A 14042-nucleotide genomic window follows, 5' to 3' on the forward strand; every position below is an offset into this window, starting at 1 on the left:
TGGATGGGATCATCACACCAAAGGAATATCTATTCCTGAACAACCAACATCCCCCACCCCTGTAATGTATGTCCTCCCTAAAATCCACAAGGACAGCACCAATCCCCCAGGGCGACCGATTGTCTCCGGAAGCAGGTCCATACTCGAACCATTGGGCAAATATATAGATGCTGTAATCAAGGAATTCGTCCCCCACACTGAAACATACATCTGGGACAGCATGGACCTCATCAAGACCGTAGAGGACCTGCATTTTGTCTTCAATACAGAACTCATGGTGGGACAAGACATCGAGTCCCTCTTTACCAACATCCCCCATGAGGAGGGACTCTCAGTCATTAAGAATATGCTTGAAACCAGGCCAAGACTGACCGTAATTCCTACCTCCTTCATCATGAGCCTCTTACGCATTACCCTGGAAAATAACTATTTTCTTTACCACGACAACCACTACCTACAAATAAAAGGAGTTTTAATGGGCCCATGCTTCGCCCCAAACTTTGCCATCCTCTTCGTCTATAATCTGGAAATGACACATATACTCACCCCTACCAACCAACACCAAGCACAAATACATCTTTGGCGTATATTTATAGACAATATTCTACTGCTGTGGGCTGGCAACTCTGAAACATTGAACAGTTTTGTTAAATGGCTTTAAACTCCCAACCCCACCTCAAGTTCACTATGGAATGTAGAACCAATGACTTGCCTTTCTTAGATGTTACTATCCACATAGAGGATGGGAAGATCGGCACCGCCCTCTTCCGCAAACAAACAGAACGCAACACGCTGCTTCACTAGTCCAGCTACCACCCACGAGGACTCAAGGATGGGCTACCCTACGGCCAATTTTTGCATATTCGCAGGAATTGCAAATGGCGGAGGGACTATTTCAGAGAGTCAGACATCCTACAATGTAAACTGATCTCTAGAGGATATCCAGCATGACTCATGAAACGTGCTCGTAAAAGGGCATGGTATTGCCACCTGGATGACCTATTGACACCCCAACCTACAAGATCAAACACCAGTATTCCATTTGTCACCAAGTTCAGACCAAGTAGCAACCAGGTCAAAAAAAATCATCACTCGCAACTGGCCTATCTTACGCTCACAAGGTCCTTTCCTTCAACCCCCACTGTTCTCCCACCAACGTGGACGAAATCTCGCCAAACATCTTGTACATGCCATTACATGGCAAACCAAACCCACGAAACCTGACTCTTTAACAGCCGCTTGGGGACTACCACCACTGATCGGTGCCAATCCTGTATTGTTTGCGATCTCACTTACAATACGAAATATTTAAAAAACAACTACCAGACCTACCCCCTCAAAACCCTCACAAACTGCAGATCCCAGAATGTGATCTATGCCATTCGTTGCCCCTGTGACCTGGTGCACATCAGTCAGACCACCCAGATGATCAAACAAAGGATAATACAACACAAAAGCAAAATCCATTGCAAGATCCTGACGGCACCACTAGTTTCACACTACATTAAAATGAATCACACTGAACTCGAAATGTCATGGCAAGTGGTCAAACAACCTTCCCTACCAATCAGAGGTGGCAATCTCCAGAGCCTCTTGAACCGCAGGTAATGTAAATGGATCGCAATTTGCAATTCAGTCAACCAGGGGTTAAATACATTGATGAATGGAACAGTACCATACAAGTATGATACTCCGACTATGCCCAGATAGCTACTTTGACACCTGGGCCACTAGCTTTCCCGTATAGCTTCCAGTCTGAACCCTATACCAAGGACCCTTCCCCTTCACTGCAGCATCCAAGTACACATGGGTAACCCTGCTCCACCCACGACAGCGTACTTGTCTGCCTTGACAGAAATTATATTGTCAGTAAAACCACTTACATATATGTAATCTCAGCCTTCCACTACATGGCCCACCACCTGGCCCGCACCATTTAGTGTTGCAGCAACTTATTTGTAATCTCTGTCTTCCACTACATGGCCCACAGCCTGGTCAGCACAGTTTAGTGTTGCAGCAACTTACTGCATGTTGTCAATATAATTGGTTCTCTTATACTGTACACAACTATGGTGTTTGTCAAACTGTTGTAAATGTTCGGATTCTTTGCAATTATCTATATGTACTGATAATAATTATCTAATTTATGCATGTAAGTTGATTGCTCATTATATGTGCCATTTCATTGCCCACGGTGTTTACCTCTTCCACGCTGGGCAACTTTAGATAGGTGTTTTCAATTCATGCACTGTCCCACAGTCTTTCCTCACTTGCCCCCACCTGACATCTCTGCGCCACATCTCCTATCCAGCCTCCCACTCCAACCCGCGTCATTGGCCACGCCCACCCCGGGATATTTATCTGCAACTTCCGACAACACTAGCTTACTCTCCTCCCGGCGTGGATTCCAATCTACCAATGAGACCCTGAACCGCCCTTCGGCCCCCGGATTCACATGGTGGACCAACACAGGCATTAAGTATGTCCTCTGACCAGCCGTCGCTACAGTCCCCAATGACTTTTGCTCCCAACCCTGCCAACCAGCTTCCCTTTTCCCACCTCCAGGTACCAACATATGGACCCAGGCAGTGGATCGATTGGTGGAGACCCTGCCTCCTAACTACACCCCCTGCTAGGACGTACTCCATTGCCAGATCGGGCTCAGTTTCTGTGCCCACGCCTACCCCAGTAACTATGTAAGTTTGCACCGTGTCGCAAATCCACCCCTCCCAGGTCTCCCACATGTGGCAAATTCCGTTTTCCTTCTCCAACCTAGAAACAAGGTTTCCGACTCCGTTGAGCCTACATAGAATTCCTTCTGGATCCAGTTGAGCTACTCTGCGGTAACAGGATACTCTACCTCGCCACCCTTCAGGATTACACTTGACCCCCCCAGCACTCACCTCTGTAAGTTCCCTTTCGAACATTGCCCTTGCCTTACCCCTTCCCCCGCAGCCCCCCTGTCCACCACACGTCCCGCCCATCTTCCCCCTCGCCCCTTTCTGCCCCTTTTCTTCCCCCTTTCTACCTTCTGTGACCGTCCCCATGCCCATGAGCTGCCCAGTCCTCAAACTGACTCCAGCGACCACACCGATATCATGGGCACTCGCGCGATCAACTCACACCCTGTCAAGCTTCCTTTCCCCTGGCCCACTGGATTACCAAATCCTCAGTCTGACCCCAGGACTTCAACCACACCCTGGGCAACCGGGCTCTCTGCACTCTGATTCCTCTCCTGCCCACTCCCCCACCCTGCTCAGACCGCTCACCTTATACCCATTCTCTAACTAGTTCATAACTTATGTCTGCCTGCTTTCAGATCCACTCTAATGCAGGGTACTTTCCAGCTGCCCTTGACCAACGCATACGCTACCCGGATACCCTGCCTCCCTGGGGGTACATCTTAGACCAGTTTCCACAGCCTCTGCGATAGCCCTCTGCTTGCTTCCCCCTGCTCCCCAGACCCCCAGCACTCGAATTGCATCCCTTGTACGCCTCCCAGGCCGCTCACCTCAAATTTTTGTTTCCTTTCCCATGCAGCACTCACCAAACTGGCAACTCGGTCCTGATGAAGATCCTGACTAGATGGGATCAAAATGCTGTCGATCCTTCGTACAGCGCGACTCATGGCGCACAATCAACCTTGGTTCCCAAACAAACATTATTTACTCATTGATTGAGGACGAACCATTGCTTCTGTGTATATTGTTTTTTCACCTTGTCACCTTGCCTTCTTCAGTGTTCACCCACTTGTAACTTGCGCCTTCATTTTTTGTTTAACTAACACCAAGTGCACAAAGCCCCCTTGGGTTGCCACCGCATTTTATGCCAACAGTGCTGCTACAACTGTCCTGTATAAAATGTGTTCCTAATACATGATGCTATATGCACTTTCTAAAACTGAAATCAAAAGTCTCTCTTCTTTTTTCGCGTTCTTGTAATGTCTTGTGCATACATATATACTTGCCTTTTCATTGAATCCAATTGAGAGATTGTTGTTCAAAACAACTGGAGAAAGTTGCATCAATGATTGGGTATCAAGGCTAATGAGGACAAAAAAAAAATAATCCATAACATGATCCAGGGCATGAGTCTGCCTGTCAAACCATGGAATAACGAAACTTGCGGGAGCCCTCCTTGCAAAGTGCATGGAGAGGGCCCCCAAAGCTTCTGACCCAATCTGGAGCTCTCAGACCCACACATGCACAGTGCCAGATGGAGCCCCTTTGAGCTCGGGGACCCCCACACTGCAGGGGCTGCAGGGGTTATTGTTACCCACTGTGTGAAACATATGAGGGAGTTCTTGTGGTTAGTCTGAAATATCAGAATATCCCCTAGTGCACGCACACCTGTCTGAGGTTGCAAATATTCCTCTGGCCAACATGAGCATCTGCCAACACCCTCCGGATGAGTCACTGGATTAAAATAAAGTATTATGAAACATTTCCATGACCATCAGCTTATAGTACACATATAGTAACCTTATTCTACGTGATTATGCAAAAGAGGATTATAGTGTAAAACTGCAAAACGGTCAAATATACAAGATCACAGGAGTTAACTGTGCACTGGCAAAGTGCAGAGGGCATATAAGGACAAGGAAATATAAAAATCATATAGATGACTGATATAAAAGGTAAAAGATGTAGGAACAGTGTTTTCATTATTCAACCTCATAGGTTAGACATTCTAGGTAAGAAGAAGATTTCCTTCTCTTATTGGCACACAAAGGTGTCGATTCCGATTTGGTAAAATGCCCTCCGAATAGCCGTACAGAGTGTTTTTCCCGTACGAATCATATGCAGAACCGTACCCATACGTATGATGTAGTAAGATGTGTACACAAAACAGTTCTCCATACAAATCATACCGAAGAACGTAAAACTCACTAATCCATATGAATCGCATTCGGAACGGGCAGTACGCGATGTCTATACGGTTCGAAGCTGCATTTTCAGACACAGCAAGTACGAATCGTATTGACAACACTCCGTACAACTCTTTTTCTACGGGAGCTTAAAAAGTACGTAAAAGCAGATTTTGCCTCAAAATGCGTACAAAATGGACCCCCCCGGGTACGGTGCATACACTCCATGACTGCAGGGGTACGGTGCATCGTGGTACGGTTCATACACCCCTGGATTTCAGGGGTACGGTGCATATGTCCCCGTGCACACACCCCATGATCCTAGATGTACGGACCGTAGGGGTACGGTTTGTACACCCCAGTGTCGTAGGTGTATGGTGCGTACACCCCTTGATTTTAGGGGTACGGTGCGTATGTGATAGTGTTGTCCTCCGTACGAATTGCTCATACTCGATGTTTACCGTACGAATCACGTACTGATTTACCGGTCCAGATCGTACTTGGCATTTTTGCGAATCCTACGTTTCACTGTGCGGGTCGATGTCGTACGGATTTACAATTCATTTTCTAACGGTTCGCAATGATTCGGACGTATTTTCTCGCATCGAATCGTCCTACGCAATTCGGACGGATTCGTACGAATACGAATCGTCGTACGGATTTGTTTCCGGAATCGGAATCGACCCTAAAATGTGTGAAGAAACTGCATGACAAATGCCAACATCATCCAGTTTGCAAAGAAAGTTAAAAGCATCCTGATCTTAAATAAAGTTAATTGGCTGAAATATTAGCTGCAAAACCGTTTCCTTATATCTTTATAGATCTTGCAGAATAAGTTGAAATGCAGCATTAATTGAGTAGTTTTCCTATTGCTTGGGCATTTAGGTCGTTTTTGATCCCATCCCTCCATTGTTGAGAAAGCTACTATGAAATACAAAATGCCTAACAGTAGTCTAGTGAGATAAAATCTATGCTGTGTTAGTTACAGCTATCGAGTGCCTATAGATGCATCGGTGCCTGTGTCCTTTCGAATCCTCTTTTTCTCATGAAGACCATTTTCAGTTCCTTTTTCCTTTATTGCAAGTGCAAATGGGATGCTCTACACTAGAATTTTCATCAATCTCCCTTAACAAGTTGTTCACATATGCCAGCCAGGGAAGTTTGTTGCAGTGCTCAAGTGCTATGCAATCTTCTATAATTTCCATGGTGAAATTAGTGCCTGTCTTACTCCAAGTACTATGCTAGATAATGATATGAATTACATCTTCTTAGTAATGAACCTTCAATTCATTGTGAACTATATAGGTGGATGTTGAGCATGGCACTGCTAGGAATCCAAATTTATCAAAAATGAAAATGGAAACTTGTTACACTTTACAACCTCAGATTCAAGGAAGAAGAGTACCCTAAAAAAACTCAATGCTATTCGTAGTGCGGAAATCCAGGGGTGTATGAACCGTACCACGATGCACCGTACCCCTGCAGTCATGGGGTGTATGCACCGTACCCGGGGGGTCCATTTTGTACGCATTTTGAGGCAAAATCTGCTTTTACGTACTTTTTAAGCTCCCGTAGAAAAAGAGTTGTACGGAGTGTTGTCAATACGATTCGTACTTGCTGTGTCTGAAAATGTAGCTTCGAACCGTATGGACATCGCGTACTGCCCGTTCCGAATGCGATTCATATGGATTAGTGAGTTTTACGTTCTTCGGTATGATTTGTATGGAGAACTGTTTTGTGTACACATCTTACTACATCATACGTATGGGTACGGTTCTGCATATGATTCGTACGGGAAAAACACTCTGTACGGCTATTCGGAGGGCATTTTACCAAATCGGAATCGACACCTTTGTGTGCCAATAAGAGAAGGAAATCTTCTTCTTACCTAGAATGTCTAACCTATGAGGTTGAATAATGAAAACACTGTTCCTACATCTTTTACCTTTTATATCAGTCATCTATATGATTTTTATATTTCCTTGTCCTTATATGCACTCTGCACTTTGCCAGTGCACAGTTAACTCCTGTGATCTTGTATATTTGACCGTTTTGCAGTTTTACACTATAATCCTCTTTTGCATAATCACGTAGAATAAGGTTACTATATGTGTACTATAAGCTGATGGTCATGGAAATGTTTCATAATACTTTATTTTAATCTAGTGACTCATCCGGAGGGTGTTGGCAGATGCTCATGTTGGCCAGAGGAATATTTGCAACCTCAGACAGGTGTGCGTGCACTAGGGGATATTCTGATATTTCAGACTAACCACAAGAACTCCCTCATATGTTTCACACAGTGGGTAACAATAACCCCTGCAGCCCCTGCAGCCCCTGCAGTGTGGAGGTCCCTGAGCTCAAAGGGGCTCCCTCTGGCACTGTGCATGTGTGGGTCTGAGAGCTCCAGATTGGGTCAGAAGCGTTGGGGGCCCTCTCCATGCACTTTGCAAGGAGGGCTCCCGCAAGTTTCGTTATTCCATGGTTTGACAGGCAGACTCATGCCCTGGATCATGTTATGGATTATTTTTTTTTTGTCCTCATTAGCCTTGATACCCAATCATTGATGCAACTTTCTCCAGTTGTTTTGAACAACAATCTCTCAATCGGATTCAATGAAAAGGCAAGTATATATGTATGCACAAGACATTACGAGAACGCGAAAAAAGAAGAGAGACTTTTGATTTCAGTTTTAGAAAGTGTTTCATCCACCCCGCATTGGAGTTTAGGCAGTTATCATTGGGATTTCTTCAGTGTGTTGACTGCCAGCCTCATCCAGAGGCACCTCTGGGTTGTTTGGTGCAGTGTCCAGAGATTGAGGGTTTCCCCACTTACAATGTGAAAAAAGAAAAGGAACGTGATGTGCAAAAAATGGTAATTAAAAATTAGAAAATAACCCCAAGGATTTATTAGGGGGTAGGTTCTCAGTAAGTTTAAAATAAGGTGATACTTGATTCAGACCGAGTTACTAGGTCTGTGAGTATATGGATTATTGTGGATTCGTCGACATGTTTCAGCTCCTTAGGCCCGAGGGGTCTGTGAAGCTTTCGTCAGGACTTACAAAACAAAACAAGGAAAGTATACTCACACTATTTGTGCAGTATTGGTTTTGTCTTTTCAAGATAAGAACAATTGTCCAGTTTCTGAAAGAAAATTGCATGTTAGCACGAACAGCTTTACTTTTATGCAAAGTTCATCTTTACACATTGGGGGAAAACATTTTCCTTTTGTGGAAAGATACTAGGTTGTACTCTATTGGGAATCATGGGTAGGAGGGTTGGTTCGGGCTCAGTTATTGTGAATGCATAGGAAATTACACAGTAGCGGAGTAAAGATCTGCATGTATATCCTAAGTTAAATAACATGTAGGCGTCTATGGCTGAAGGTCAGTAGTTATTGCAAAGAGTGACACTCAATAGGATCCGTTCTTAAAAACAAAATGCGTGGTATTTTTAGGCAGTGCATATCTATTAAAAAGGGGGACTCGGCGTCAGATAGATGCGTTAGGACAGCTAGTATCTTAGAAACCCTTAGCGCCAAGTCAAGCAATATACACAGTATAACTTTCAAAAGTAGAGCGTCCTACCTGAATTTGTAGAACTCGTGGCTTCCTGCGGGGGAGGTCGCTATTTAAGCGCAGGGCTAGTGAGATTGTAAAAAGATGGTCGTAGAGTTAGACAGGGAAAGGGGACGCTGCGTCTTACCGTAAAACTGAAGGTATCTCTATCGGCGCCATTACCCGAGTGTGGAGACTTTCGTGGCTAGTGCTGGCTCTGCCCCCGGATATCGATGGTGTTCCGGTTGCTCTGTTTTAAAAGGGGCCGCAATCGAATAGTCGATTATATTTAAAGGGGCCCACTTGTTCTAATGTTAGCTAGAACACCGGGTGGTTTTTAACAGTGTAGTTATTATCAAACAGACAGTTGGGTATGGATACAATTATTAGCATTTTCCGTGTATATTCCAGGAGAAGCATTTGTTCCCATAGGTATGTTTTCAGGTTAATGAGGTTAATGGGCAAAGTGGTGCCACACAATGTTATCATTGAGCCTGTGTTCATGAGTGCGCAATCGGTTCACCCACCTCTGCTCCTTTTCATACAGTACCTTTTCTGGGTTCTGTGACTTATCGGTCAACATCTCGATCACTGTCCAATGTATATCATCGCACAAATGGTTCATTTCGATGAAGTGTGCACACAGTTTAGTACTGTTTTTCTTGAATCTGATATTACTTTTGTGTTCACCAATCCGTGTTTTGATTTTGCGACATGTCATCCCTATATATTGTTTTTTGCAGGGGCAGCTCACCATGTAGATAGCATGAGAGGAATTGCAGGTAGTATGTTTTTTTTTGTGTCCATGTGAAACTTTCAGATAGTTGTAGTGTTTTGGAAACTGATGTGGTCTTACATGCGGCACACATCCCACATGGGTAATGTCCTGTTATAGGTGTCATTGTTGCATCTCTCGTAAGGGTGGCTGGTTGTTGTTTACGAGGGCGAGTGTGCACCAGTGCGTCTTTAAGGTTTTTTGATCTACGATTGGCGAATCTAGGTTTTGGCCAATCAAATTTTCCTGTGTTCAGGATGTGCCCGTTTTTATTTATTAGTTTTTGTACAGCATATGTGGCTGGGTTGAAGGTGGTCACACAAGTGGTGAGATCTGGTATCGGTTCTCTTTGGTAAGTTTGTAGAAGGCACTCTCTTTGTTGATGATTGGCTCTTTTTTTCCACTTTCTGATTGTTTTTTCGGTGTAATCCCTTTTTCTCAATTTTGTGCTAAGTTCTTCTGCTTGGATTTTATAGTCTTCGTTCAAACTACAATTTCTTTTGAGCCTTAAAAATTGGCTGTAGGGTAAGTTGTCCCTGAGGGGTTTAGGGTGGTAGCTTTTATACAATAAAAGGCTGTTCTTGGCCGTTGGTTTCGTATAGGTCTTTGTATGTAGGATGTTGTCTTTATTGAAAATAGTGAGGTCCAGAAAATCCAATTTTTGATTGCTGCAGGTGTATGTAAAATTGAGCCAGGGATCCAAACTATTTAGCCAGACTATGAATTGGGGTAGATCTTTTTGTGTGTCCCAAATCAAAAGAATGTCATCAATGTATCTCTTCCAGTATAATATACTGGAAGAGTATGGATTAGTCTCATTGAGGACATGCTGGGTTTCAAATTGGCTGACGTATAGTCCGGCCACAGAAGGCGCGAAAGCGCTGCCCATAGATGTTCCATGGACTTGAATGTACAGATTGCCATCATATTAAAAAAAAAATTCTTTTAGCGCCAGTTTACAGCACTCAAGGATAAAATGTCTTGGGGTGTTATAGTGCCATTCTTCCATATAGAGGGCATCTTCTAGCATCTGGAGTGTTTCATCCTGTGGTAGGCTGGTGAACAGTGACTCAACGTCTAGCCCAACCAGAGTCATAGTATTTGGGTCAAACGGAGTATCTGTCATTTGTGACAGAAGGTCCCTGGTATCCTTTATATAGGTTTCTGTTTTTTGAACCATTGGTTTGAGGTATTCGTCGGCAAACTTGGATAATGGCTCGAGGATCGACCCTATCCCAGAAACTATGGGTCTACCGGGTGGTGGTGACCTATTTTTGTGAGTTTTTGGGAGGGAATAAAAGTAAGGAGTTTTTGGTTCCTTTGTTATGAGGAATTCTGCTTCCTTTTTAGAGATCCACATCTTTGTCTCTGCTTTGTATACCATAATGGAGATGATGTTTTTAATCTCTCTGTGGGGTCAATAGTAGTTCTCTCATAGAATCTTGTGTCTGACAGGAGCGCGAGGCATTGTTGGTTGTAGCCTGTTTTATTTAGGATTACGATGCCTTCGCCCTTATCGGCAGGCTTGACCACAATTCCGTCTTTTTTCTGTAAGGCCTCTAAAGCCAAGCGTTCTTTTTTTGTGAGGTTCTGGTAAGTTCTTTTCGTAGTCTTGTTCATTGTATCTACACCTTTAAGGATGGCTTGTTCAAAAGTGTGTAGTTCTGGTGGGACACTACAGCTGGGGGGGTTGAAGGTGGATTTTCTCCTCAAACTGATGTCTCCATCCTTGGTAGGTGGTTCTTTACTGGAAAAGAAGGCTTTTAGTTTCAATGTTCTACAGAACTCTGATAATTCACACTTGAGTTTAAAGGTGTCTGTTGTCGGGGTCGGTACGAACCCCAATCCTTTGTTCAGGACGGCAATTTGCTCCTCTGTCAGTTCTATATCCGAGAGGTTGACAATTAGTGATTGGTCTTGCTGGTTGATGGTTGGGCAGCTGCCATACTCCGCGTCTGCACATTCGTCTGTTGGTCGCGCCACGTGAGGGACTTCCTTTTGCCTCGGGGTTGGTTGTGGCCTCTGGATAAAAAAGGCTGCTCTTGTTGGTGTCGACGAATCCACAATAATCCATATACTCACAGACCTAGTAACTCGGTCTGAATCAAGTATCACCTTATTTTAAACTTACTGAGAACCTACCCCCTAATAAATCCTTGGGGTTATTTTCTCATTTTTAATTACCATTTTTTGCACATCACGTTCATTTTCTTTTTTCACATTGTAAGTGGGGAAACCCTCAATCTCTGGACACTGCACCAAACAACCCAGAGGTGCCTCTGGATGAGGCTGGCAGTCAACGCACTGAAGAAATCCCAATGATAACTGCCTAAACTCCAATGCGGGTGGATGAAACACATATACCGCACTACGAATAGCATTGAGTTTTTTGAGGGTACTCTTCTTCCTTGAATCTGAGGTTGTAAAGTGTAACAAGTGTCCATTTTCATTTTTGATAAATTTGTACTCCTACCCTGGGGAAAGAAACGGACACTGTAATTCCTCATCCCCCCCTGTTGATGAACTTCCATATAAGCAGCGCACAGCTGCGAGATTCACTTGAACAAGTACTATTTATGATACTTTTTTGAAAATCTGGGTAACATGGAGGGCAATACTGGACTCAGTTTTGATGCGAGCGACATAAATGAAATCTTGGCAGCTCAACCACTCCTACATAACGCAGACCTTACTGAAGCTCTGGCAAAAACAGATGATTGGGAAACATTGACTGAAAAGAAACGAGACCAAATACGAACTGCCATACACTGTATAATCATGACCGAATACTTGAGGTCCAAAACTGCACCAAGAGAACTATGGGTAAGCAATGCACCACGAATCTTCTTACATGACCTAGTATTCCGGAAGGACTGGTCTTCCATTTCCTGGAAGTGCACCTTAGATTATCTGGTTTTGATAATCAAGACAGCCAAGCGTCTCTCCGAAGCCCTCTTGGCAGAAATCCAAGAATGCGAAAATGAGCTAAAAAAAAGGAATCAACCCTTTGGTTTTTAAGAAAAGATTGAATGAAATAACCAAAGAGCTGGATGAAACAAAAGAATTTATCATGCAAAGTAAACTCCAAAAACTGGGAAAAGATCTCAAAAAATTTAGTCAGGAGGAGATGCATCCTTATACCAAGGATGACTACACTCCCCAGGATCAGACCTCAGATGACAAATCTACTGGCAAAAACTCCTCTATCAACTCATCCCACAGCTCAGACGATTATACTCCCAAAAGAAAACGGAATAATTTCAGATACCAACGACCCAGAAGGGGCAATAGATGGCAACGACCATACCAACAGAACTACAATATCCCCTACTACCAGCCTTTCATCCCACAATACGGAGGATGGATGGACCCCTTCAACCAAGGGATGCAACAGATGCAACATACAGGAGACCAACATCTGCCAGGACAAAAGGGCACACACCAACAAGAGCAGCCTTTTTTATCCAGAGGCCACAACCAACCCCGAGGCAAAAGGAAGTCCCTCACGTGGCGCGACCAACAGAGGAATGTGCAGACGCGGAGTATGGCAGCTGCCCAACCATCAACCAGCAAGACCAATCACTAATTGTCAACCTCTCGCATATAGAACTGACAGAGGAGCAAATTGCCGTCCTGAACAAAGGATTGGGGTTCGTACCGACCCCGACAACAGACACCTTTAAACTCAAGTGTGAATTATAAGAGTTCTGTAGAACATTGAAACTAAAAGCCTTCCTTTCCAGTAAAGAACCACCTACCAAGGATGGAGACACCAGTTTGAGGAGAAAATCCACCTTCAACCCCCCCAGCTGTAGTGTCCCACCAGAACTACACTCTTTTGAACAAGCCATCCTTAAAGGTGTAGATACAATGAACAAGACTACGAAAAGAACTTACCAGAACCTCACAAAAAAAGAACGCTTGGCTTTAGAGGCCTTACAGAAAAATGACGGAATTGTGGTCAAGCCTGCCGATAAGGGCGGAGGCATCGTAATCCTAAATAAAACAGGCTACAACCAACAATGCCTCGCGCTCCTGTCAGACACAAGATTCTATGAGAGAATTACTATTGACCCCACAGAGAGATTAAAAAACATCATCTCCATTATGGTATACGAAGCAGAGACAAAGATGTGGATCTCTAAAAAGTAAGCAGAATTCCTCATAACAAAGGAACCAAAAACTCCTTACTTTTATTCCCTCCCAAAAACTCACAAAAATAGGTCACCACCACCCGGTCGACCCATAGTTTCTGGGATAGGGTTGATCCTTGAGCCATTATTCAAGTTTGCCGACGAATACCTCAAACCAATGGTTCAAAAAACAGAAACCTATATAAAGGATACCAGGGACCTTCTGTCACAAATCACAGATACTCCGTTTGACCCAAATACTATGACTCTGGTTGGGCTAGACGTTGAGTCACTGTTCACCAGCCTACCACAGGATGAAACACTCCAGATGCTAGAAGATGCCCTCTATATGGGAGAATGGCACTATAACACCCCAAGACATTTTATCCTTGAGTGCTGTAAACTGGCGCTAAAAGAATTTTTTTTTGAATATGATGGCAATCTGTACATTCAAGTCCATGGAACATCTATGGGCAGCGCTTTCGCGCCTTCTGTGGCCGGACTATACGTCAGCCAATTTGAAACCCAGCATGTCCTCAATGAGACTAATCCATACTCTTCCAGTATATTATACTGGAAGAGATACATTGATGACATTCTTTTGATTTGGGACACACAAAAAGATCTACCCCAATTCATAGTCTGGCTAAATAGTTTGGATCCCTGGCTCAATTTTACATACACCTGCAGCAATCAAAAATTGGATTTTCT

This window comes from Lissotriton vulgaris, chromosome 6, assembly GCF_964263255.1.
Source record: "Lissotriton vulgaris chromosome 6, aLisVul1.2, whole genome shotgun sequence".
NCBI classification, from domain to species: domain Eukaryota; kingdom Metazoa; phylum Chordata; class Amphibia; order Caudata; family Salamandridae; genus Lissotriton; species Lissotriton vulgaris.